The sequence below is a fragment of the Danio rerio genome, chromosome 6, assembly GCF_052040795.2.
Source record: "Danio rerio strain M-AB ecotype USA chromosome 6, GRCz13ab, whole genome shotgun sequence".
Classification (NCBI taxonomy): domain Eukaryota; kingdom Metazoa; phylum Chordata; class Actinopteri; order Cypriniformes; family Danionidae; genus Danio; species Danio rerio.
In genome coordinates this window covers 41484707-41490713 of record NC_141026.1, presented here as the reverse complement: position 1 = coordinate 41490713, position 6007 = coordinate 41484707, and positions in this window count along the sequence as shown.

Below are 6007 nucleotides of genomic sequence, written 5' to 3'. Positions count from 1 at the left end.
CTCTAGTGGCAAACATGTGACATATAAACTGGCATACTGTAGGTGTCCCAAGTTCAAGTCCCATACTTGAATATGCACATTTAATCTCTATAATTGAGACAATATATATATATACATATATATATATATATATATATATGTTTGTAGCTGATGTTAAAATACTTTGAATACATGTATTTAATATGCTTTATAGGCTAACAATTCTCTAAAACTAGCATCTCTACAACTTTGCTTCCTGCCTGTGTACTGTCCATTCACAATGAAGGCAAAAATGATCAAAAATTCATTTTTGTAAAAAAAAAGATGCTTTGGCTTTATGTAAAATTGGGATACTCTTGTTATTAGTGGGGCATCCCCGACAAGGCCAAAAGGCATGCGGGTATAGGTGAATTAAATAAGCTAAATTGGCCATAGTGTGTGAATGGGAGAATGTATGGGTGTTTCCCAGTGTTGGGTAGCATCCCCTGCGTAAAACATATGCTGGATAATTTGGCAGTTCATTCCGCTGTGGCGACCCCTGAATAATAAAGAGACTAAGCCAAAAAGAAAATGAATGAATGAATGAATGAATGAAAGAATGAATGAATGAATGAACTGTTATACGTGACACCGGTGGCCATTAAGTGAACTGCAGTCAGAAACTTATTTCTCATGCTTGCACTTCTGAGCATGTAACATCCAAGAGACTGAATGTGATTCAGTGCCCCAGTATACTTACTTTGATTAAAAGTAAAAAAAAAAGTTACATAAAGTTATATATATATATATATATATATATATATATATATATATATATATATATATATATATATATATATATATATATATATATATATATATATATATATATATATATATATATATATGAATACTGATAGTGAACATCCAGATGCCAGATTTATGTCAAAATGTAAATATGTGCTGTTTGCTTTCCTCTTCATAATAAAATAATGCATTAAAAACCAAAACAGTAGGTAAGGCACCACTAAGTCCTTCAGAACAAAATTAGCATACGGGCTATACAAACTTTAAAAACTGTAAAAAGTGCTGTGTTCCACCCAATCGATTTGTGTTGGGACAACAAGAAGGAGTTAAGTTAACATTAGTTTTTACTAATTTAAGTGGGTGGAACATAAAACAATAAAGTTTTCTAAAAACACATCAGGAATTGTTGTTTCAGCTTCAATTAGTTTAAACAAGCAGCAATTTTTTGAGTGTAGGAAGTCTTGAAAAGTCTATAAAATTGTATGTGTTTTTTTCAATTCAAGCTGTACACACTTTGACTTAAAAAGTTCATTATACATGACAATTCTTACATACAGCACATTTTAATTCAAGCAACCTCAAACAGAAAATGTCCATCTAATTTTTATGTTGCATGAAAACTTTTAGGGTGTTTCTGGATCCACCTATTAGACTGATGGTTGTGATGAGTGTTGGAAATAAAAGGCTTGCCTGTGCACATGCATTTATAGTGCACTTTTGCAGAGGTGTTGCTCGCATTTATTTTTTTAGGTCTCATTTTCTTTAGCGTTACAGTTTGTGCATTAAATATTTGGAACAGAACATCATTGTAACCTTCAAAAGAAAAGGTATGACAATAGCAGGAATGTCTGTAGGGTTTTTTTTATTCATTGCTTCCTAAGAAGGCCAATCGTGCTGAACTGAGACGGGTGCAGTAGCTCATCACAGGAGTGGGCTTCAGTCCATCTTGCGTAATCTGGAAATCCAGACCAGACTAGTTTCGTTCATTTGAAATCTTAGAATAGAAATCAAGACATACGCTCTAAAAGATTTGAATATTGGCTTCACAGTAAAAACCTGCTGATTCTGGCCCGGTAGCTCTAAAGGTGCTTAAAAGCACACACATACCACAGCAAAGTCCCTCAGGCAATTTTCTAAAAGACACGTAAATCCTGGTGTGCAACATTTAGCAGTAGATTGTCTTAATGGTAAATTCTTGAGATTGGTTTCAAAGATTTTAAAAACCTTACTGCATTGTTTTGAATTACTTCTTGATGTCGCTACAACCTAAAAATGCTTGACGTGAAAACTAAAATAATAAGTTCTTTTCAAAGTGTTTTGAAATGGAAATATTGAATGCATCGTCTATGAATACGACAATGGAAAACAATAACAAACAAACACCCCATCCCCCATACATTATTAAAAATTAAAGTTAATGAATGTGCTGCTCAGCAGTTTTTGTTTAGTTGACTTTTGTTTTGAATGCTTTTAAAAAGCACACAGATGTTTTGTATGTTTATCTTATTAATCACCTTTAGAGATACTAGTGTGTCTGGAGTTAAATGGAGTTAGATTTAAAACAAGAATATGGCTGCTCTTTTATCAGATCAAGACCATTGGGAGCCATTAAAAACATGTCAGACGATGTCCTGTTCTTTACTGCTAATGTTTGATCTGCAAATACGATGCTCATCTGAAAATGATTCCACCCTCGTGACTGACAGGTGGCCTGTCCACATACCTCAGTCTGTTTGTGATGAATGTGAATTTTTAGATCTGAACTACTCATGTTGAAATAAAACTGCAGTGCGGGAAAGGTATTTAAGTGTGGATCCAATAGTGATCCAGAAGTTTGTAGATTTCCAAATGATAATTTTAGAGGTTTATTGTAGTTTAATCAGTTTATGATCCTAATAAAGGGTGTGTCCATTGCTGTCACCAGTTCAACTAGGAATGTCTCAGATGCTCCAGATCTTTATCTCTCTTCATCCAACATGTCACTTAATGCATAGATCAATGCTATTTTATGTGCATATCCATACATGCTTTTATGTTTTGTTAATTATAATTTTATGGAGCCAGATCGGTCTCAAAAATAATACAGTTACAACATAAATATTCAAACATGCACAGCATAACTCATTGACAAAATCCAATTGTAAACTCAAATCACAATCTATAAATACAACAAACAACTCATAAGAAAATATTAGAAATATTTTAATTAAATTAAGTGAATTTGTGTATTTTTGAATTGTGATTTCAATTAAGGATTGCAGCTGGAAGAGCATCCGCTGTGTAAAACATATGGCGGATAAGTTGGCGGTCCATTTCGCTGTGGCGACCTCTGATTAATAAAGTGTTTTGAATTTACGAATTGGATTTGTCTTTTTTTTTTTTGCATCGTGTTTCAATTTTCTAATTGGAATTGTGCGTTTTTAAAATCATTTTTTTAAATTTATGAATTGGATTTGTGTAATTTTGAATTGTGTTTTGAATTTTGAAATTGGATTTGTGTATTTTTGCATCATGTTTTCAATTTTCGAATGGGATTTGTGCATTTTTTATTATATTTTTTAGAATTTACAATTTAGATTTGTGTATTTATGAATTGTGTTTTGAATTTACAAATTGCATTTGTTTATATATGAATTGTGTTTCGAATTAATGAATTGCATTTGTGTATTTTTGAATTGCGTTTGAATTAACATATTGGATTTGTGCATTTATGAATCGTTTTTATGGAATTTACAAATTGGATTTGTGTAGTTTTAAATCGTGTTTTTATTTTTTTATTTTTTATTTTGGATTTGGTTATTTTTAATAATTTTTGGAATTTACTAACTGAAATTGGATATTTTTGAATTGTGTTTTATTAATATGAATTGTGTTGTGGATGTATGAATTATATGTTGTAAATGTAGGAATTTTGAGGGAAAAAACGCTCCATTAAGTAACATCTGCAGGTTTTAACCTAGAAATTCACATATTCGTTTCATAACATACAATTGCAATGCAAATGTGGGTGTTCAATGCATTACAGGAATGCCAAGCTGCCAAACCCTGTAATGTTACCTGGAGCAAATAGCACATTAGCACATACACATTGGAAAATTTGCATAACATACCTTAACTTCAAATCAGGTAAACTTTAAGTACATAAAACATGCATTTACTGCATAATAACAAATAAATAATGCCCCAAAACTCTTGTGCACCTTCCTTCTGACTGGCCAAACCCCTGGCCAAGCCCTGTCTGATTAGTGTAATAGTTTGCTACAGTAAAGCTTCTCCACAATGTCCCGGAGATCCAGCCCGGACATGCATTTTCTTGCCTTTCCTTCCCTTCAACTTCTGACGTCCTTTTAAGAGCTTGTGCATGAAAGCAAATTTAGAGCTTATTACTCATCTCAAACACCCATACAAAGTGATGATTGCTGTACCATAATCTCACACCTTTCACACCTGGTTTATACTATGATAGTTGTAGACGATTGCGTAATGCTATTAAATGCCCATCAGTGCTGGCTGTGACACCCAACTGCTGCCATTTCGTGTTGACTTGCACGAGAAATGAGAAATTGTCTGACTATGCAGGGTGTACTATGCGTGGGAACTTATCAGTGGTCATTAAATACTATGGTTTAAAGTTAGAGCAACTTTTACTTTCCCTTGAGTACATTTTTAGTGCAGTATTTGTACTTTTATTTCACTACTTTCCTTCAACCTGCAGTCACTACTTTATTTTTTCTTGTCTATGTGGATTAGACAAATCAGTCCTGTGATTCCTGTCCAATCAAATCGCACATAGAAGGTAAATCACATCATAATGAACTTCCTCAAGACATGGGCCATTTATAATTGCAGCAAACTGTTTGCCAGAATTAAAAGAAGATGTCAAAAATCTTTACCCGCATTAACCCAGAGACTGCTTAGATGCATGTCACTGATGAGAAGATGACGGATGTTTTCTGTATGATGACCGAAATAACCTTAAACGCACACAAGACGGCACAAGACGTCAACATGGCTATAGGTTTACGTTGTACCCCATTGCAATGGGGACGTTGTATTTTGTTTAGAAATGAAAATTAGGTTGACGTCAGAGCTCAACGTCAGGTCGATGTCAAGGTTCAACATCCAATCTAAAATCATATATCAATGTCTAATGATGTACAGCTTGATGTTGTGTGGATGTTACCCCTATGATGTCTATCAGAAGTTGGATTATGGTTGCCATACCTAATGAATAAATGTCATTATTTTACACTTGTTTAAGATGTTGGTTCGACATTGGACTTATGTCGCTTTCCAACACAACCTAAATCCACCAAATATTAACTTCCTATGACATCGTTATTGGACATCAAAATAACAATATCCTTAGATGCTGGCTAGACTTTGAATTTAGGTCACCACAACCTATATTTAACCTAATATTAACATCTTATGATGTTGTGTGCCTGCTGGGCAATAACTAAATGCACTACAGAATGTTACGTTTACACACATGTAAATTACATGTAAATGCATTAGCTTTTTAAGGCATAATACTCACTACTTACTACTCTTGAGTACTTTTAAAAAAGCTACTTTTTACTCATACTTTGAGTAACAGTTACAACAGATACTTTTACTCGCACTGGATTTTTAGGCATGTAATGGTATTTTTACTATGATTTTTCAGTACTCTTTCCACTACTGCAGCCCTCCCCATACATAATCATATGTTTACACATATGGTGGAGTTTAGAGCCATAAACTACATTAGCTTTGTTAGCCGCTAGCATTACTGTGCAGAATTGTGTGTGTGCACATTTTCCAATATCAATACAGAAGGAAACTCTGTTCCCTGTTCCCTTGTAAATCTCAACAATGCAACTGTTCAGCTCAGGGGGAAAAATGCCCTGCCAGATCCAAACGCTGGCAAAAGTGGATGGAAAAAAGCCTTTCATTAATGTAAGAGTTGCTGCGCGCCCCACCCAGATAAAAAGAGCAGAGGTTAACATGCTCTCTACGGCTGTCCAGCCAACCAGATACTGAGGCAGAAACACACCCGCTTGCAGATGGTGAGAGCTACACTGTCTTTTTCAGAGTTTCTACTGGAATGCCTGTCCTCAAGTCTCAAGCCTCTCCTTGCATTTTCTCATTCCACCTGGGGCAAAGCCCCAGGCTGGGTGTGACACCATTTATCTTACCACTTTCTCTCTGTACCTGTCTAACAGGTAGGGTGTGTGTGAGAGTGCGTATGTGTGCAAGT